This window comes from Apodemus sylvaticus, chromosome 4 (genome assembly GCF_947179515.1).
Source record: "Apodemus sylvaticus chromosome 4, mApoSyl1.1, whole genome shotgun sequence".
Classification (NCBI taxonomy): Eukaryota; Metazoa; Chordata; class Mammalia; order Rodentia; family Muridae; genus Apodemus; species Apodemus sylvaticus.
Genome location: NC_067475.1, coordinates 163,128,787 through 163,150,506, shown reverse-complemented (window position 1 = coordinate 163,150,506; position 21,720 = coordinate 163,128,787). Strand labels below are relative to the sequence as shown.

General features: G+C 46.7%; 1 protein-coding gene across 2 annotated transcripts in view; it reads right to left on the bottom strand.

Moving 5' to 3' along the window:
- The window catches only part of Pag1 (phosphoprotein membrane anchor with glycosphingolipid microdomains 1), a 141,611-nt gene extending 132,704 nt beyond the window's left edge, over nt 1-8,907 (bottom strand). The window contains exon 1 of one of the 2 annotated variants that reach the window (XM_052180883.1): nt 8,466-8,907. The gene's annotated coding sequence lies outside the window, so the exon portion shown is untranslated. Of the gene's footprint in view, nt 1-2,324; nt 2,457-8,465 lie in introns of those variants that run through there. The other variant, XM_052180885.1, reaches the window with a different exon arrangement.
- Between the last annotated feature and the right edge of the window lie 12,813 nt (nt 8,908-21,720).

The window sequence follows — 21,720 nt, the reverse complement described above, 5'->3', positions numbered from 1 at the left end:
GTAATGCAGTGTAATGGTCTAAATGCAAAATGGTCCTCCTATAGCAGCTGTTCTCAACCTGTGAGTTCTGAGTCCTCTGGGGGTCGAAGGACCCTTTCACAGGGTCACCTAATACCATCCAAAACCACTGATATTTTCATTATGATTCATGACAGTAGCAAAATTACAGTTATGAAGCAGCCATGAGATAGCTTTATAGTTGTGGTCACTACACCGTGAAGGGTTACATTTAAGTGTCACAGAATTAGGAAGGTTCAGAACCACCAGTCGACCGGCTCACACATTTGAGCCCTGGGTCCCCCAGCTGGGTGCTGCTTAGAAGCTCCTGCGAGCTCGCTGGAGGAAACGTGCCACTGAGAGAGGGCCTGAGGCTTTATAGCTCACTGCCATTTCCTGTTCTTTTTCTGCTTCCCGACTGTAGATTCAATGTGACCAGCCACTGTCCCGACCCGCAGGACAGTCAACAGGGTTCCTTAGGCTACCTAGAAGGAAGGCGATGGGGCGACAAGACAAGAGAGAGGCCGGACAGCCTGTCTAGTTCTGATCAAGCTGTCAAACTTTAATTTTCACACAAGTCAATATAAAGGTTCTAAGTGAGGATGGCTCCTGGCAAGCCACCTCCTGTATCCATGGTGTCTCTATGGTGACACACTCCATCACTTCTTAGACTTCGAAGAAAAAAACCATCTGACCCTGTTCTTGTCAGATATTTAATCACAACATTAAAAAAGTAACGGGGACAGGGAGGAGGTTTACTGTCAGGTAAAAACTAAAGGACAGAGCACGTGAGGATGGGTACACAAGACAAGAATGGAAGCACAGAGGTCATCTCCATGGTTAATACATACACCACATTGTCATACACCACAAAGGAAAGTCATGGGATGTGACATACAGAATACCTCCGATAATCCAATGGGCCAGACACGTTATTCAGCCTTGCAAGCACTGGCAGAGAGTGTCAACCTTCTAAGGACACCGGGCCATGCAAAAGACTAGGTGTCTGTGCACTTGGATTGTGCTGCTTTTCCCTTCCCATCCACGCACCCCTTCAGGGATCCCAGAGGTGTGCTCGCACGGAGGATCAAGCACTTTATGCATTAAGAAGGTGTGTCTCCCATTCTTCCCAGTCTGCCAAGAGTCTGTGCTCCTCTGATGATGACGGGGAAGGTAAACGGAAAAAAGACAACACGACAACCATACCCCATTAGTAGACTGAGTTCAGGATCGTACTTCTTTCCTGAATGGCAGCCTGGCTGCCACCGGAGCCTTAATACTGATGGAGAGGAACTGAAAGGCACCAGACAATCGCCCCATCTCCGGTGCAGACACAAGTGCAGGAAGAAGAGTGCTCTGCCCTGTGGCACCTTTTCCGGTTTCACTTCTGTGTCTCCCATTCAGCCAAGCGCCTCATCTGCTCTGCCTCTGGCTTCTGTCCTCTTTTCTTGTCATACATTTCTCTCAGGTAACTTTCCATCCCATCTCCTTTGTCTTTCTGTGCGCCACCCTGGCCTTGACTTTTTCATTCCACACATTCTCTCAGGCAGACGGCAGCTTCAGCACCCATTTCAAGTACTCAGTTATCTAGAGCACAGTGAGGCCTGTTTCATAAAAACAAGTGCAGGTCCTATTAGATCCAGGATCTCTCAGTGGACTAGATACATCAATAAGCTGCAAATGGATAAGCCCCCATTTGCACCTCGGTGGATGCCTTGAATTTTCAGCCCAGTCTGCATAGCATCCCTAGGCTCTGATGTCCCTCTGGTTGGTGCCTCACAGTGCATAAATCCACAGCTTGTCACCTTCCCCTGTGGAACGCTCCACCCTCTGTGCTGCCATCACCAATGGGACTTCTATCTCTTGAGTGACCTGAGCGAGGCCCTCTGAGGAGGCTCTTCAGAGTCCCTGCCGCCTCTCCGTGCTGCCACCCTACCCCTGTGCTCAGTGTCTACACCCTTCCCAGTCTCAGTGTCTACACCCTCACCAGTCTCAGTGTCTACACCCTCACCAGTCTGAACTCAGACTATAACGGCTCCCTTCTCTGTTTCCTAGTTCATTTGTTCTGTTGCTGCATCAGGTTGAACACTCTACGCCGACAGCCTAAGTCAGGCCTGGCAGTACTGCATGGTCATCCCAGCTACCTGTGGTTGAGGCAAGGGGATGACTTGGGCTGCATACTGAAGTCAAGGCCAGCCCAAGCCACTTAGTGAGCCCTGTCTCAAAATAAAGGTGAGCGGACCCAGCGACCGAGTGCTTGCCTCAAATTCCCGAGGCCCTGAATTCAACCCCAGAGCTCACAAGAGAACTCGGGTGCTCACTCTTACCTGTAGGACCAAGTCTGGCCACCAAGTCACTCCACAAAGTGGTTCCAGCCTCTGCTCTCCAATTCCATGGCCACATCTGCCACATCAGCTGTTCCCAAGCACACCGACTGAGCTGCTGTTTTACAGGCCACTCCTCAGCTCAGTGACGTCATTCACCCACCCCAGCCCGAACCACGGACTCAGACCAAGTACCATCACCTGAAGGAAAGCCACATCCTTTATTTTTTTATTCCTAGATTTTTCATTTATTTTTATTGAGTCTTTTCTTTGACAATTTATGGGACTGCTTATCCCTAACACCTCATCTCCTAAAATACATATCTGAAAACTGTCCGCATGAGGATGGATCACTCACCAAACTTGATGCAAACAGCCCAGCTGCTGGCTGGTTAAGCATGAATTAGGGGCTCACAGCTCTTTTTAGATGTCACATATAAAATAATAAGGCTACTCAGTACAGTTCCCACGTGCTGAGGACAGAGGCTGTGGGGAACTGTGCATCGCTGTGTTAGCAACTGCCCCTCTTTTTACTCGTAAGTCACGGTACTGTGTGGCTCTCTCGCCCCCGGCTTACAGCATGTGTCCCTTCAGGATCACTTCCCCACGTTCGACACAGCTGGGGGGATGAGCCACGAGTCCCTGGGTAAAGGACTGCAGTGGGCGAAGCAGCCAGCACTGATGGGCAGTCATAAATACAGGAAGCCAGACGCACAAGGAGGCACCCCTCTCTCCATTCCTCAGATAGGCCCAGCACGCCAGGCAGCCCCGCCCAAGGCCGGCTCTTGAGGAGGGCAGGCGACACAGAACTGACACACTCCCACCTCTGGTCCTTGGAGGAAGACAGGTGAAGCTCATCACGTGCAGATAAAGGGTGGACAGGATACCTTAGGCTAGGCCATCTGGAGGCTTATGAAAGGTTGCTAGCAACTTTAAAGTCCACTCCATAAAGTGCACAGGGGCTCAAATGCTCTGTGTTTTAATAAAGGCCACACTCGGGTCAAATTTCCTGTCGCCTGGCAGTTTATGGTTGGAGAGGAGAAAGCAGAATTTTAAAATAAGTTTTTAGTCACTTGGTGGTTTGGAACTCGTCCAGTCCCATGGTCTAGCATAGAAACAGAGGAACTATCTATTCGGTGCCTGGATGTTATGATGATTGGCTAATGTTTAAATTACAACCGAAATGATGTTGGTTCCAGTATGAAATCGAGAGGGGAAATGGGGCTGAGGATACGGCTAGGCGGCAGGCAGACGGCTGGCCTAGTGTGTGCTGGGGTTGATCTCCAGGCTGTGAGTCTGTCTCGCTGCCTTCCTCAACCTCCTCCCCCTTCCACTGCAGAGGTATTATCTCACAGAAGGGCTGAGAATCTAACGACTGGAGTCAGGAAGACTACACCACGGACGTGGGAGCTTGCATGTTAGTTCTGGGAGGACACACTCCAATTCCCACTTGTTAGATATGTGGGTGCATTTCCTTTAAAAAACACAGTCATACCACAGATAACTAGTGCTGCTGTTGTAACTCTGACTTTTTTTTAGATTTAAATAAGCTTTAAAAAAAATCACTTGAGAAAAATCTTAGGCCTTTCCACTTCTCCTTTGTTGGAGGACAATGATGAGGCTAAGCCCAGATGAAGCAAGTTTGCCCTGCCACCCCACCGGAAGCACTCAGGCCTCTTCCTTACAGAGGAACATGTGGCTTTTGTTCGTTCTTTTTCACAAAGTGAAATGTGGTTTTTGATTTCTAACATAAATTAAGCTTAAGCTTCTACCTTGACAAAAATACAGAGATGTACTCCTTACTTAGCCAATCCAAGCTGTGGACGGGAAGGCTTGCAGAGCCTGAGACTGTCCATCTCTATTATAGGGCTTACAATAGCTGAAAAAAACAGAGGCAGGAGGATATTTGATAAGGAATACCAAAACGTTCTGAGCTCTACTTTTTCTTACAAAACTTACTCATGTAATCTTGGACCCACGACCTTTCTAGGCCTGTTTCTACTTCTGCAAAAGTACTACAATACAGGAACTACACAGAAGGTTGGCTTCAGGGTGGAGGAAAACACTGTACGTAATGTTGTCATCACAGCTAACACACAGCGAGTGCTCCCAGCTGACACACAGCGAGTGCTCCCAGCCGACACACAGTGAGTGTTCCCAGCTGAATATCCACTCGAGCTCTTATCAGAAAGCGTGTCCAGTAGGGATGAGAAAAGTGGTCAGATAAGTCATCATGTTCAAGGCTGTCTTCTCTCAAGTCCACCCCAAGTCCCTGAACTCTGCAAAACCCTGCCCTTGACTGTATAACCGTAAATGTGCATAACTTCCAAGTCACCCCATACACTGAATGAAGTAAGATCAACATCAAGTCCTAGCTTCTCAAATATAAAGTGAAAAGCCAAAGGACTGATGCAATGTGATAGAGTAAACGGTCTTCACTCACTTAGATCCATCTTAAAACTGACTTGTATAGTATGTGCCTGAGCCGTCTCCTACCCAAGCTCGCTTAGCTTCAGAGATCATCTAAGACTGGGTGAATGAAGGCAGTCTGTCTACAACTGTACATGGTCTTCTGAAAGCAGAAGAAAACTGATGTGTGCGTTTGGGGGTGGGGTAGGATTTCTTGTAGATTTAAAAGTAACAACAGAAAATCCACTAAAACAACACAAACAGGAAATAAAACAACCATATGCAAGTTATTTTCACAGGTTTAGCTCTAGTTATAGCCATGTGCCAGGGAGACATTTGATCAGAAAATCCAGAACAGGGAACAGTTGAAATATAGCTATTGAGACACAGCGTGCATGTATTCTTTAAAAAGAAGGGTTGAAACGTCAGCAGAGGGTATCAGAGAGAGGACTCGGTTGGTGGCAGGAGTTCTTTCTGGCATACTGCAGTTGTGGCATTGTGTCTCCAGGCTCTTGAGAGCTCACTTCTGGAAACTCACTGTTGAGAAGCTTTGGAGAGACAGATACATAACACACACACACACACACACACACACAAACAGAGAGGGGAGGGAGGGAGGGGGGAGATGGAGAAGGGGGAAGACCCAGAACTCCAGCCAGGTGGCAGCAAGCATGCAGTTTAGAGTACCTTTTAGTGGTGGGTGTATTAGCTAGGAGGGTTTCATTAAACATTGACTTCCCTGGGGTAGTCAGCTGCTAGGAGCTTTCTATAGCAATCAATTTTAGTATCTAAAGGATAAAGACCAAAGGCCAGAACATCATGGCATGTAGACGAACCTAAAAAAGCCACAAAGCACCCCGGCCACTCAATCAGCCCACGACCTAGAGCTCAGAGGAGAGCCTCAACAGTCGTGAGGGTTTCAACCAAGATAGCTCATATGGAATCCCCAGCATCTGCTTCCTATGGCTTTGAACCTAAGACTAAAGGAAATGTGCCTACAGTGGTGATGGATAAATGATTTCCACTTCAGAACACTGAGTTCAAGATAAGCGTGCCACCCCATCTCTGCCTGAGTGGAATTCTCCCGCCCTTGGACACTGGCCTGTGCGCAGAGACAATGGGACTGGTTATTGCTGCTTCTGTCTGTGTGGACGCTGACAGCCACTGCACAGGCCAGGGGGAGGCAGGGCAGTGAGCATGGACCACCGACGTAAGGCATCGTTACCCAACTTTTCTCTTTGGTTCTATGAATATATCAATGGGGGAAGAAAGAAGTAGCAGAATCCAGCTTCAGCTGAAGGCAAAAACACCCTGTTATCTCTCTCACAATAGCACTAAAGGAGGCTTGCAAGCAGGGCCTGGCATTTAACCACAATGAGGTGGATGATAACAGCTTCCAGTCAGAAGACCTGGGCTGGGAGTGCTCTTTAGCAGTTTGCATACTTGAAACTTTAAACATAAACTTCCTGTGGAGAAAGAGGAATAACCCACCCACATTGCTTGCAAGTTGAGGCAGCAGGGTCAAAGAACACAGATTCCAACAGGCATGTTTAAGCTGCCAGCTCTAATTTCTACTACTTGATCTCGCTCGGCCTCAGTTTCTTCCTCTTTAGCACCAAGACAAAGCCACTTCTATCGAAGGCCTTCCGGGAGGCACTGCTGGAGACGGTAAATCCAATATTAACATGTGGCCAGAGTCTTATATCCTCTCTCCTATTACACATGTGCACTGCTTCTAGTGACCTCCAGCAACAGCTGCTTAAGGTCCACAGCTTATCCCAAGACAAATTTCCTTTCACAGCGTGGGATTTTCCCCAAAGTCAGCCCACTGTACTTGCCACCAGCTCAATCCCTTCCCATCAGGATTCCACTTAAGCCTCACACAGCCCAACAAGGAAGGTATGCAATTATACCCACCTATTTTGTGGATGGAGACGCCGGGCACAGAATTTCAGTAACTTGCCCAGATTCAAAGTCAACAATAGTGCCAACAGCCTGGTCTCTTGAAAGCCCACACCTGGACAAAAATTCTTCTAGGGGTCAGCACTCGGTGCTCCTACAAACTACAATGTGATGATCAGCTTTTCAACTGTAAAATACCTTCCTACCTTCCTTTCTTTTCTTTTCTTTCTTTCTTTCTTTCTTTCTTTCTTTCTTTCTTTCTTTCTTTCTTTCTTTCTTTCTTTCTTTCTCTCTTTCTTTCTTTCTTTCTTTTCTTTCTTTCTCCTTAAAATAAAACTAAGTTTAAACCAGGGGGCTGTAACCTGTTAGTTCATCTCGTTGTATCCACTGAAGCACTATAGCCCATACACGCCTCTTTCTAAAGGTCACCTAAATAAATCTCACATTGACTCACATCCCTGAGTTTTTATTTCAAATCCACATTCATGTATATATTTTTCTCTGTGCACATTTCTTTCCATCTATGTCTTTATATCACAGGGCAGCTGCAATGTAAGCTATTTGGTGAATGCAAAGATGGTACTCTAAATATTATCTTTCCTTGTAAGAGTCACTGCCTATCAGCCACACAGCAGGGCTGTATGGTATTTCAAAGAATCCCTCTTACAAATTTAATCAACTCAAGTATTAAGCATCAATGGCATCAATCCATTGCTCTGCTTAAAAGGAATCTCTAGGGGCAGCTGGGAACGAAAGGTTAAAGATTTCTACCCTTCAAAGCAGGCCACTGTGGCTACCTAGGAATCATGCTCTCTGTTGATTAGATAATTAAGCCCATCAGTGCACTTAACTTCCAGACTCACCAACTGTCTGGTACGAACAATCTCCACTTCTCCTAAAACAAAAGGGAATGTGTTTTAAAGAGGGGTCTGCGCACGCTCTCTGTACAATGTACGGCATTTTAAAGCATGATTTATGTATCTAATTCCTTGAACTGCCTTGAAAAAAAAATACGCCAAGTTCTTCCTTCCATGCTCCCTGTTAGGAGAAGACGGCCTAATTTAAAGACTGCCCCATTTCTGACTACAAACCGCTATATCATGTCAACGTTTTTATTAAACACGGCTCAAGCTGGACTTGAGACAAATGGAGTGAGTGGAGGCACAGCTGCAGCCCCTGCAGATGCAAAGTTACCAAGCCGGGAGGCTTACATAAGAGATGCAGGACAACTCAGCCATCCTCTGAATCCTGCTTCTCTGAGACTTGCCCACATCCTTAAAGCACATGAATTAAAACGCACAGAGCACTTCTCTCATTTTCTCTGCCTTGGAGCACAAAACACTCAGTTGACACATAAGTTGTTTTCCCCTAAAGGACTAGGCTCCCATTGCCAACTTCTGCCTAAGGGGAGAGTGAAGTGGGATGCGCAGAAAGCCTGCAGGCCGAGCAGCAACGTCTCAGCTTCTCATCTGTGCCAGTCCTCTGAGGGGACACAGACAGAGCTTTCCTAGGATGGAGGTGGCGGACGTCCCTGACCCCACGCGGCGCAGAATCAAGGAGCTCAGAATGTACAATTAGCGGCGGGCCAAATGCCCTCGGAGCACCTGTCTCCCCAGCACATTTCCAACTGGCACATTCGGGAGAGGCGGGAGCCAGCCCTGGACTCCAGCCTTGAGTCCTCGAATGCCATGCCCCCTCCTTTGCAGTCCAGTCCGCCTTCCTCCAGCCGCAGCCTGGCTAACAGGAGGTAAAACCTCGGCCTGGCACAACAGGAATAAACCGAACCTGTCCTTCCCACGCTGCCCGAAAGTTCAGAAACTACAGTCAACTTACTGGCTCGCAGGAGGCAGAGGTCTTCTGGGGCTTCAGTGCGGTAAAAAGCGCTGCAACTCCGCCGCACGCAGCCCGGCTGGCCGGCGGTGGCCGGTGGTAGCGGGCGCTGGACCCACCTGGTCCTCGTCGCCTCGGTTCCGCTGTGCCGGGGGAGGTGCACTCTCCCGGGCGCACCGGGCGGCCGCAGAGACTCGGACTGCACCGGGGACCTGAGCAAATGCCGTCGCGGCCGCCAGCCCTTGAGAGCCGTGTTCGGAGCTCCGGGTGCGTGTCTCCCGCTCTGAGGGAATGCGACACCACGGAGTCCCCGCACGAGAGGCTCCGGAGCGCTGCAGAGCCACCAGTCCGCCCCGGAGGAGCAGTCCCAGCACCCGCGCGCCGGGCGGGAACCGCAGTCCGCACTGGCCTCCGCGCCGCGGAGAATGACAGCGCCGAGGCGGAGCAGCGCGCAGGGCTCAGTGCGCATGTTCACGACTGCTGCGGCACGTCACGGGGGCGGAGCCAACGGGAGGGGTTGGGCGGAGCGAGAAGGGTGGGGCGGGGTCGAGGGGGTGGTTGTTGCGAGGCTAATGTGGCTGCCAGTTGCAGGGCAAGGAGCTTTGCAAAATCAGGGCTGGTGACCAAAAGCTCTGCGACTGAGGTTGTCTCCTTAGCCCATTGTCCCTTAGAAAGCAGTCTATGGGGAACTGCCTTAGGGTCCCAGGACGGCTTAGAAAGGTCAAGTTTAAGTCAGGTGATTGCTTAACCCTCAAGGGCTACAATTTGCGGGACACCTTTCTCTTTGATCTTATGCACAGTAAGGACTTGAGGAGCCTGTAGGAGCCCTTTGCCCGGGCCGGACTCCAAAGTAAACACAGAAGACTCCAGAGGTGGGGCCCAGGTATGTAGGTTGTAAATAGCCTTACCCAAAGCTCCCCAAGAGAATCTGCTGGTTGTTTGGTAACACAAACACTTGCCTATGCACATTCAGAAGGTCTGGAGGATGCGGGAAGCCCTATTCCAATAGGGTCCAAGAGGATGCCAGGGGTCAGTGCTGCAAGCCTCCCATGACCTGAGTCCTTCCCTGCCACGTAGAGGGCAGAGAAGAACCCAGAGCAGTTCCCAGCGTGTGGGTCCGCCTGAGAATCAGGGGGAAATGAGTTTAACTTATAACAAATTCCCAAGGCGTATCTACTGTGGTTCCGGTTCACCCATTAGGCACTGGGGGAGGGGTGGGAGAGGAGGTTGTGTGGGAGTGGGGTGGCATGGGGTAGGGTGGGAAGGGCTCGAATCTCGCCTGGAACAAGCTGCAGATAAATCTAGCAAGGGTTTTGTTGGCCTTGAATTTTAATTAAAGAAGCAACCCTGAATTGAGGATAGACAGTGTAGTAACAAATAGCTAGACCAGATGTGGAACTCAGGACTTCTGAGTCCAAGTCCATTAAATTCTAAATCAAACAGTTCTTTGTCTGGCTAGACCATCCCCCCCACCCCCATGGCATTTCTTAAGAATTCTCTAACAGGGGGAAAATCGGCATGAGTGTTATTAAACATATACACATTCACTTTATTGAATACACGTGTTTCACTTTTACAGGTAGTGTGAAGTTGACGTGATAAAAAGGATCATCAGGAGTGAAGGGGTGGAGATAGGAAGCTGAGGAACGGAACGGAACGAGAACGGAATGCTAACATGTCATCGCTTCGCAGAGGAGAATGCCCAGGAGATTTTAAATCGGCCTTCAGCTTGGAAAGTTGCTTTGAGGAGAACGATGCAGGATCCGGTTCTGTTTTCAGAGGATGGTGACAGGTTCGCTGGTCTGAACGCTTATGAAGGCCTGGATTTCACACCAGGCTTTGTGTGTGTGTGTGTGTGTGTGTGTGTGTATGCTGAAACAAAGTGTTTGGCCACAGCAGCAACCCAGGGAGTGAAGCCTTTGGTTTGGGTCATGGTTCGAGGGTACAGTCTACCACGGTGCAGAAGGCGGGAGTGTGAGGCGGGTGCTTAGTCCTTCTTATTCCGATGTCCCAGTCCATGCTGTGGCACTGCCCACATTCAGCGAGGGTCTTCCGTCCTCACGTCCTCAGTTAAGCCTCTGTGGAAACACCTTTCCAGACTCACCTACAGGATTGTTTCCTAAGACACACTAAATCCTGTGAAGCTGACAAGATTAACCATCACAACTACCTCATTGAACCCCACAACGATCTTCTAAATTAGATATAGAAAGTTACTGTATCTATTTTATGCTCTTAAAACATATATTCTGGAGGGCTTCATTGGTGTGGTGCTTGCTGCGCATGTGAGAGGACCTGAATTTGGATCCCTAGAACTAACTTACAAAGCCAGATGTAGAAGCAACATCTGCTATTTTTAGATCTGGGGATGTGGAGATGGAGAGATCCCTGGGGCTTGGGGACCAGATGGTCTAGTCCAACCAGTGAGGTGGAGAGCAATTGAGGAAAGCGCCCACTATCAACCTCTGGACTCTGTGTACGCACACACGTGAACATGTGTATGCACACAGGCCTCACACAGGGCTAATGAAATCAAGTCAAAGAATAAGCAACAAGAAGAAAATGCCCACTGGGTAGGTACATCATGTTCCTGTTCTGGTGGAAGCACACAAGGTGTCAGGAAATGACTGGAATCTTAGAAAGAAAACACTCTCTGCAACACTTTTGAGAGACTGTGCTGGATTGAATATGCTCTGCCCAGGCACTATTGGAGGTGTGGCCTTGTTGGAGTAGGTGTGTCACTGTGGGTGTGGGCTTTAAGATCTTCATTCTAGCTGCCTAGAAGCCAATATTCTGCTAGCAGCTTTCAGATGAAGATGTAGAACTCTCAGCTCGTCCTGCACCCTGCCTGCCTGATTGCTGCTGTGTTCCTGCCTTTATGATACCGGTCTGAACCTCTGAACCTGTGAGCCAGCTCCAATTAAATGTTATAAAAGTTGTCGTGGTCATAGCAGTAAAACTCTAAGAAGACCCTGTGCAATGTCTTTTCATTTTTCTAGGAAGGAGGTATGTCTCCTGCCCCTATCCAGCTTTCAGCCTCATGCATTAGGGTTGCACAATGTGGTTTCCAGAGCGTCAGAGTCCTGCAGTTACCTAGTGCGAGATTGTAGGGACTTAGAAGGGTGACACTCACACTCTCCGGGGACAGGTGTAATTACCATCCTCATTTCATACCGGCAGAGTGAATGAGGAGAAATCACTGATTCAGTCTCTTTCCCAGCTCCTATCACCAAATGACACGCTAGAGATTCATTTTCATTTCCGAATTGCTCATATCAGGATCTGCAATCATCCAGTGAGAACTCACATGTGTTTCAAAGATGATCTTTATTAGTTAATGCATAGACTGTGCTCCCTGTGTGTGAAGTTTTGGAAGCAAGTATGTAATATATATATATATATATTCTTCTACAGAGGTCAGCCTGTCCCAACTGTGTATAAACTCTCTATTGGTTATAAATTAAAAAACAAATGAGTTCACAAAATTCATTTAAAGTGAGGGATCTGCTGCATCATAGTAAATCTGAGTATTTTCTAGTGACTTATTTATTTGTATAAGGTGTGCTGTGTGAGTTTATGTGCATCCTGTGTGTACATGTAGCTGCCTAAGAAGCCCAGAAGAGGGCACTAGCCCCCCCAGAACTGACACCGCAGGCACTTGTGAGTTCCTGGATGTGGATTCTGGGAACTGAACCTGGATCCTTTGTAGAAGTAGTATATATTCTCAACCGTGAAGCCATCTGTCCAGCCCCTGGTACAGTTTTGTTTTTGTTTGTTTGTTTGTTTGTTTGTTTGTTAAGAGTATTTTAATTTAAAAAAGAAGCTAGTAAAATAAATTATGTTGGGATTTTTAAATAAAGAACTGGTGTTTGTTACTTTTCTTGTTGCTACAATAAAATAACAGACAAAACACATTAAAGAAGAAAGAGGTATTTGAGATCCCTGTTTGTGGGGTACTGTCCCTCGCAGTGGGGCAGGCATGAGACAGCCAAGCATGCTCACAGACAGGGAACGAGAACGGGAGAGATGTGCCCTGGTATTCAGCTTTCTTTTCTTTTTCTGCCTCTCTGTCTCTTTCCTTTTTCCACTTATATTTACTCTGGGACTCTAGCCTATATCCTGGAGCCACTTGCACCGGGGTAGTTCTTTTGTCCTTGGTTTAAGCTCTGCAGATACCTGTTATAGACCTGGATAGAGATGTTTCTCTTAGGCTATTCTAAATCCTGACAAAGAAGTCAACCATCACAAACCCAATTATTCTAGACTTCCAAGGCCCTAGCAACTCCATCTAAAATATTTATTTGTGTAGCATTTATTGACCTCAAGTAATCTATGGTTCAATTTTATAAAAAATTAATTAGTATGTCCCACTGCCATTTTGAACCACTGATATTGATGTTTAAAAGATGAAACATGAAATATTGTCTTAGCATTGATTGAATCTTAATATTGACTATGTCTGCATTTTGAATTTATTTTTCTTAGGTGCTGCTGTTGTGTGATAAAAATAGCAGATTCATTCTCTCTCTCTCTCTCTCTCTCTCTCTCTCTCTCTCTCTCTCTCTCTCTCTCTCTCTCTCAGATTGTATACCTTATGGGCCAGCACAGCTTGCTCTTTGAGAATTTCTTTATCCAATGACCCTAAAAGTGTCACTCATGGAATTTTCAATTACAGACACTAGCAATGGTGCCGAAATCTATTCTTTCTCCTTTCAAGAAGCTCTGCCTGGAATAGATTTCCTTTCCTTTCCTTTAAATTAAACTAGTTCTGCTAAGAATCACAGGATGATCACTGAGCTAAGAAATCTTGGTTGGAGAGTTCTTCACCCTTATTAATTGCATTCTTGATCCTTTTCACTCAAATGGATTATTGGACACAAGAATCTGCAGGCTTCCCACACAGAGACAACGCAGATGAGGAACCCGGCAGAACTCAGGGTGATGGGCGAGGCTGAGACAGAATTGGAAGCAAAGCAGTCAGCTGCTGCTCAGTGGGAAGCTTGCTAGAAAATGCTATACATATTGTGCTAGACTTTTGACACAGTTGATTGTTCCCTTTGCATGGTTTGATCACATGAGGTAGCAGACAGTGTCACCGAAAACTGTAGCTGAATCCCTGACTGGGTTCAAGTGAGTAGTGTGTCTTGTTTCCCAAGAAACTTTTGCAAACTTTTGAAAAGCTTGGTGTCTTGCCCTGGCATAGGAAGCCTGTGGAATTTCAGCAATGCAAGTGTTCAGATGGAAAGTAGTTTATTGTGACTGCAGGCAGGTGAGAGCCAGTGAATATGGTGGGAAGATGTTGAGGGGAGATGGAGATAAAGCCTTCTGCTAAAGGAGCTTAGTGACCTCATGCTGTCGAAAGGCAGGGTGAAGGATTTGATACCTTCTATTGGGAAGAAGAAACCGTATGGCAGCAGAGACAGGCTTTACAAAGATGAAAGCAGAGTCTTTTCAGAACTGTCTTTATGCTATGGGTATCCCACCATCCTGAGTTACCTCACACATTCCCTGCAGTTCTTTTCCGGGGTCAAGCATTTCTGCAAAGCCAATATGCAGAGAAGGCCTAGATTCACACTCTTCAGCAACAATCACTTTGGTATAATATACCAAACCAAGGATCAGAAAGAAGGCTTCAGAATGGCCTGACTCTCTCCATGTATTCAAGGGTGACCTTGAACGTTGGCTCAATTGGCCTCCACCTCCCAAGAGCTGAAGCCACACACATGTTCATGTTCACCATGCCTGGTTTATCCAGTTACAAGAGAAGTACTGGTGTGGTCAGCAACACCAAAAACTGTAACCAGTGTGTAGTGGACAATTTCTTTCTGTTTTTCTTACCCTGTTATATATCTTCCTCAAGCCCCACCCTTTGGGTCTTTTCTTGTGAATAGTGTCTTCTACCCTCAGTTCTGTGCCATCTCTGCAGTGCAGGCTAGATCTTTCTACATAGCAGGAAAGATGGCGGGGTTGGGGTTGAGGGGAAGGATGTGAGGAGCATGGAGTCCAAATCATGCTTTAGAAAGAAAAGGACATGCATTGTTTGCACGGCTCTCCTCTGCTCCAGTGAAGTACCATCCTGGGTAGAGCTCGGTGGTCCAGTGCTGGCTTAGCATGCACAAGGTCCCTGGGTTTGAAGAGACAGAGCGACATCAACAGCTGCCCTTCTGTTCCGCATAGGTAACAAAGCTGGCATTGGAAGCGTCCCTTGGTAGTTGGTGGTCAGATCTTCAGTGGACTCTCACCCACGTCCCGAGGGGAAAATAAAAGCACAAGGCCAGCCTTACAGAAGAACAGGGGGCCTTGGACATTTCACAGCAATCCCCATAGAAAGAGTTCCTAAGGGCAAAAAGCTGTAAAATAAACTATCACTCTAAAATGTCTTGTAAAAACAGCAGTTGCTTTTAGAAATATTTAATCCCGAATTCCACTGGAAAGCACACGGTATTTCCTGTTTCTGGAAACAGAGGAGAATGAAGCTCTGTTTAAAGCAAGCGAGCAGGGCCAGATGTTGGCGCGGGTAACAGTCTGCAGAGCCCGGGATGCATGTGGCGTAGGCAGAAAGATGCTGGCCAGCTGGCTGCAGCCCTGGGAGCCCAATTTCTCTTGTGAAGAAAAGAAACAGAGCATAGGCGCTGTTTTGTTTGAACAAGGAGACAGCTGAGTCTAATAGACATTGTTTTCATTTGTAGAGCCAGCATAACAGCTATTTAAAATGCTTTTTTTTTCTCTTTTATTGACACATTCCCAGTCACTTATTCAAGAAATGTTCAGCATCCACCAAAATTCAGTAACTCAAGAAAAAAGAATGTACGGTACTATTCCATTTTGAAGTCAATTTTAAACACTCTCATAATAGCTTGCTTTGTCCATATTTGCTTTTTTCCCCTCTAAAAACACACAACTGGCCTCAATTAAAATAGCTGTTAGGCATATGGATGCCACAGTTTGAATATGGGATGCCCTCCAGGTGCCTGTGTTGAATACCTGCCCCCGCTGTGGTGCTGTTTTGGAGATGTTAGCTCAGGAGCTGGGCTTAGCTGAGGGACGTGGGCATCGGAAGCCCCCACTCCTGTCCTTCATAATGTGAATAATCTCTACCACAGGCTTTTACCACCATGATGTTTTGTCTCACTTTGGTTCCAGAATCAAGGAAACCAAGGACTATGGGCCAAAACTTTTGAATCCACAGCAGAAAAGAACAACTGTATCTTCCTTTTAAGCTGCCCTGCCAGCTGTCCTATGCTAGCCGTGAGAGGGATGCTGCGGGTAGCACGGCTAGCTCGCTGCCCTATTCCCAAACCTCCTCTCCTAAACTGCTTTTCCCACCCTTGCTTCCATGTCCATTGCTTACCTTGCTTGAAGCTTTTCTGCATCTTAATCCAAGCTCTGCTCTCTGATTTATGTTCCTCAAAAGCTAACCACGTCCTGCTGTCCAAGTCACAGTTCCTCATGCATGTGGGTTGGCCTGGGTCATGCCAGCATAGACTCCTCTCAACTGTCTCTCTTATCCCATAGTGCATCCCTACACTGCTCTGTGTTAGAGAAGTCAGTGTGTGTGTGTGTGTGTGTGTGTGTGTGTCTGCATGCACATGCGTGCACACCTCAGAAGCTCAATAAATGTAACGTGTCTGTGTTATATCTCACAGTTCTTGGTATCTGTACTCCTTAACCATTTGGTCACTTCATCCATTATAATCCTTATGACGGTCCTGATTGTGATCATATTTGGTGTGAATCAAAGTATAGGATTTTGGGAAGGGAAAGAGAAAGAATGTTAAAGCCAACTCACCATGCTATCCTATTTACTATGCAGAACTGTGCAGATCAAGTGCTTACTGAATTTGAGTTATAGGGCAAGGCTGGGCTTCCAGAGAAAAACTCGAAATCTAATTACTAGAAGTGGGTAGTAGGTATGGGCAGATTGACATTAAGATTTATTTTATATTGAACTCCAAGCAAAGAATAATCAGTATTTTACCACTGAGGGACAGTGGACAAGATTGAACCCAGAGTTTGGGGAAGGGCTAAGTCTCTGTTTGGAGAAAAGATGATCTATGGGAGCCAAAGGGACAGCTCAGCAGGAAATCAAGCGGATACTTCATTCTTCTGCTGCAGTGCCTTTCTTAGCAAGCTGCCTGAGATAAAGAGTTGAGAACTGTGTCTGTCTTTCCCTATTCTGCTGTCTTTCTGTCCTGCTTATAGTCAGTTCCCTGCTCAGGTAAGGGGCCCTCAGCGATATGGTGACAGAATGTGACCACTGATTGGACCAAGTCTGTCTCCTGATTGATGCAGCAGGAACAATTGGTTGGCTAAAGAGACATGCTTTCACTAATGTGCAGGCTGGAGCAGAAGGGACGGGTCGGATGGTGGATGGAAGGAAATGGAACACTCAGTACCAGAGCAGAAGAAAGGCGAGGCAACCAGCTAGTGCGGTTCTCTTTATATTGTCCAATCCATGCAGGAAACACGCGCGCGCGCGCGCACACACACACACACACACACTATGCTTCACAATTAATGTTTATCAAAGATGTGACTGGAAAGGAATTGTGAATGTTATACAGCAGTCAGAAGACAGGATTTATATGCATGTGATACAATAAAGCATATTTCTAGACTTCGTCTCTGGTTTCAGGCTCTGGTTCAAAACCACTAGGCTTTCCTGAGGGGCAGGAAGAGCTTGTGCTGTTCATAATTGACCGCGTGGGGTTACAATGAGATGCGCCGTGTGATTAGAAGGCCGAGGCTTTTAGCCTCACCTCCAGCCTCCAGGGATGGGGGTGCTGGATCTGGAGATGCAGCCAAGTCACATTTCCAGTGACTTATGAGGCAGGCACATGGCGATAGAACAATGGAACCCTCAGGACACGGTCTTACAGGAGCTTCTTGGCTTGTGAATAAATGCGTGTACTCAAGAATGATGTGCTAGATAGATTCCGCGTGACTTGAGACACCAGTTTTCAGCATCTTGCTCGACCTTGTGTGCTCTGGATAGAAACATAAACTAGGCTCATGGAAACCCCCAAATTAGAGCCAAAGTCAGACCAAAGTGCAGGTAGTTTAGAGGCCCTGCCTGTAGCTGGTGAAAGCCAACTAGAAGGATCTAACTAGATGCTCCCTCCAAATAACTCACGTGTGTGTTGAAAATGTGCAGCGCCCAGTGTGAGGGAGTTGGTAGCAGAGCTCGGTGTTGCCTTGTCAAGCACTGCTCTCTCGAGATAAAGGAGGAAGCAATCCCAGCAGTGGTTTGTGTCTCTAACAACATGGCTGCGTGCTGGCTGATGCTCATGGAGGAGGATTTTACTACAAACATCCCATTTCTCCGGCAGGAGTCTTAGATCCTGGGAAACAACCCTACTCATTCTACACCTGTGAATTTGAAATGACGCCTAGTGAATTGTCTTAAAAATCCTAAGTATTGAGGCTGGGGATGACTTGGTAGTTAAGAGTGCTTACTGTTCTCATGTGGAGAACTTGGGTTAGATTCCGGAACCAACATAGTACCTTGCAAACATCCTGTGACTCTAGTTCACAGAGGACAGGGCACCCTCTTCTGACCTTCACAGGCTGTTGCATGCATATGATATATGAACTCACCCAGGCATATAAATAAATAAATAAATAAATACTTTGTAAAAATCCAAAGTACCTACTGAAACACTATGGTTAGCATGAAGATATTCAAATAAATGACTTTTGATTGGATTTCCTGCATTTTTGTGCTTGTCACATGGGATGCCACCTCAGTGTCATTTCCTCCCCCCTTTTCACAAATAGGAGGATCTAAGCCTTGTGGAAGGTCTTTATCTATTATCAAGGAGCAAGTCCTAACTTAATCTGAAATAGAAAGCCAATTTCTTCTGCCTTTCCGAGCTAATTGTTTAACTTATCACACTGTCCTCCAGTATCGAGAGTTCTTGGCTGGTCGTATTTAGTTCAATCCCTGCCTGTAGGTGAGAGAGTGAGCAGTCCACAGAAGGGTTCTATTGGTCATAACACAGAGCAAGGCACTTGACATTCAGACTACAGCTGGTTCCTCGGTCTCTGTTTCTTCTGATCACTAACAGAGTGTCGTTTTGTCAAATTAAGTCTCAGTTATACAGCTAGGAAAGTTTAGAGATGTCAGTCAGTCTAGGTCATGCCAAGAAAAAGGAATTGAGCTCAAGTATTGGCAGAAACAGGAATTATAAAAAATTAAAATAAAAAGTCTCTAGAATATGAAAATGACCATCCTTTTTGTCTTCCAGGTTAGAATGGAATTAGCCTTACTGAATCTGGCCTCATTCATCAAGTCTTCATTTTAAAAGCAGAATAGAGAGTGTAACTTTGAAGCCTGAAGATGTTTTAGTCATTATGGAGGACACAGACCAACAGTTGATCTCAGATGAGAACGCAGTGTAAAACCTCATTTTATCTTATCTGAGGAATCTTACTCTTCAGAAGTAATTTCTTTTCTAACACAAAAAGCTTAATTTGTTGCTTACAAAATCTGACAAAACACAGTGACTAGGGCAAGGCAACAGGCATCGCAGTGGTGTTCTGCTTGTTAGCACACAATCATGCCCAGCTAGGGTGTTATGTCCCTCTCACACGTGTGGAGGAAACTCCCAAATTTGTTAAAGCCACTGTGGGGGACATAACAGTCCCAATAAGAAGCATGCGTTGACAGAGTCGTTCTCAACTTATTTCCCTAGGAGCTTTGCCTAAAAGCAAAACACTGGCAGGAATGATTGTTTCCTGGAGTCCTGGGGTTAGACATTCTCCTGACATGGTCTCCGAGACAAAGCAGGTGATGTTAGGGGTCTCTCTTCCATGGGGGGGGCGGGGGGGGAGCTTCAGGACCTTCTTCTCGTCCTACCTGTGGACAGAGCTTCACGCAGCGGACAGATGCCGATGTCTTTGTGGCAGACAGCTCTCCAGAGTCAGCTGTGTGAAATGGTCCCCCACATGTGTCTGAATCCTTGGTCCCCAGCTGTGGATGCTGTCTGGGGACATCATTGAACCAAAAAGAAGTAGGGTCTAGCTGGAGAAAAGAAGTCTCCTGTCAATGGGGATTCAGGGCTACAACCTGGTACACATCCAGCCACAAGCTTTCTCTCATTCTGCTTCTCCATCTGCCCAGATGTGAGGAAGGACCGACCCTTCCTTGTCTGTGGCCACAACAACGGCTGTTTCTACCACCATGCTTCTCTGGCCCCACAGTGGACTGTACTAACTGTGAGATGAAATACACTCTTTCTCCCCTGCATTGTTTCCTGTTGGATACTTGTTAGCAGAGAAAAGTAGCAAACCCACCATTTTTTTTTTTCAAGAGCAGTCAATTTCAGGGGAGTTCCTATCAATTCTCTTTTGAAATCACTTTTCTCAATGCCCAATTCCAGAGCCGTTAGCTAGCTAGACTGGACTCCTGGGTCCAGGGCAATGACTGTAGAACTGCTCTCCTGAGGCCACAGGAGAACAGAAAGAGTTGCGGAAAATGGCTGTAGGGTAGAGTTCTGAATCTGTTTGATCCTAAGCTGGTATTTCTGGTTTCTAAAGAACCAGCCTGTGATGGGACCCAGGCCCCAGCACAGTGGTGTGCAGTGTAGGCTCTGGGGAAGGTCCCTGAGGTTTGTATGCCTCTTCTGGTAGATGTTAGAATCGCATCCTAGCTGATTCTCTTTGCTCTGTTTCAAGATTCCTTTGTAAAGTGAGACAATGGTGTATCTTGTTTAATATTTGACGGTATGCCAACAATGTATGCTAATATTAAACCTGATGAAGTTTAAAAACAGAGTTTGCTTGGGAGCCTCCGAAGTGCTCAGATCACTGCTCCTGTGTGGCACTTATGTGAGGAGCTGTGGGCAGGCTGTGTTCATAACTCACGTGACTTCCATAAAGACAGTGAAATGCCACATTCCTGTTTTACAGGTAAAGAAAAGAAGACACATACGTGGTTAGATAACGTGCCAGAGTCCACACAGCTGGTGTGCAGCTGACTGACCTCTGTGCATTTAAACTTGGGCCATCTTACTGCGAGGTCCATGTACCGAGTCACTGCTCTCTGACGCTAGTCTAATATATCAATGTGGTATTTTATTTATTGCTGTTTTCCATCCTGTAAATCCTCCCAGCTCTGTGACCCAGCCATGATCCCTGCTCCTTCAGGTCTCAGGTCCCAGGAGAAGCAGTAGCTGACCCCTCCTACAGCTGAGCTGGTGATTCACAAGAAGTCACTGTTCGCAGGGCTCTCCTTGGGAAGAGGAAAGGATAGCAGGAAGGGCCAAAATGGTGCATCGGGTGATGTTTTTTGTTTGGATTTGGAAACTCAACTCTGATGTTTAATTTCTTATATCATGGCATGATAGGTTAGGCCTGGATCATTCTCGTGCATTCTCCATATTTCGTATTTCGTAATGGTCTATTTATTAAATAGTTACTGGATATCCTCTTGGCACAGAGCATTGTGGGCATTCTTTGCTGAGGACAGAAAAAGAAACGGAATAAACAGAAGCCAGAGTCTCACCTGCAAGGCATGCTCATCTTGAATAATAGACAGCGGTTGAAGTCATGAAGACAGGGAGCCTGTATGTATGGATTGTGGCGACTGGGTTCAAACAGTTTTCCGTCTCCTGCCTGGGCATTGCCTTTAAAATGATCTATCTGAACTTTAATTTTCTTTTTTGTAAAATGGATTTTGATGACATGTTCCTCTTTGGGATGGGATACTATTTAAAGTATCCAGCCAATGCTTTGAGCAGACACATCATTTTCAAGAGAAAGTAGAGGGATCTCAATGGGAAGACATGCATTGTGGGAACTTCAAAGTATGCGTGGCTTCAAGGGCTGCTCTGGCTTCCCAGTGCTACTTTCAACACACCCTAAGAAAGAGGTAATGTTCCAAACTACCGTAAATGCGATGGATCCAAGGAAGTCCAGGCACCAAACGGAAGTTTACAGTCCGGAGCCTGTGTGCCTTCCGTCTCTGGAGACGCGTCCCTAAGTGCTTTGATGGAGATGGGGCGTGCCCCTGTGAGGAATGGCTACTGTTTCTCACAGAGGAGGCCAGCGTGTGCCCAGGCTAGTTCTGTCTCAAAACCCCCATTCCTATCAAAAGCAAAGTTACATACATAAGGAAGAGACGTGGCTAACATGTTTTTTCCTAGAGAATGAAGAGGGAGCCTCTCTTCCCCACCAGCACTGGTGTTTTCTTCCACGCACAGAGGCCCTATTTACACCAAACATGCCGTCCTTGCTGATCCCCACTTGGTACTGGGGG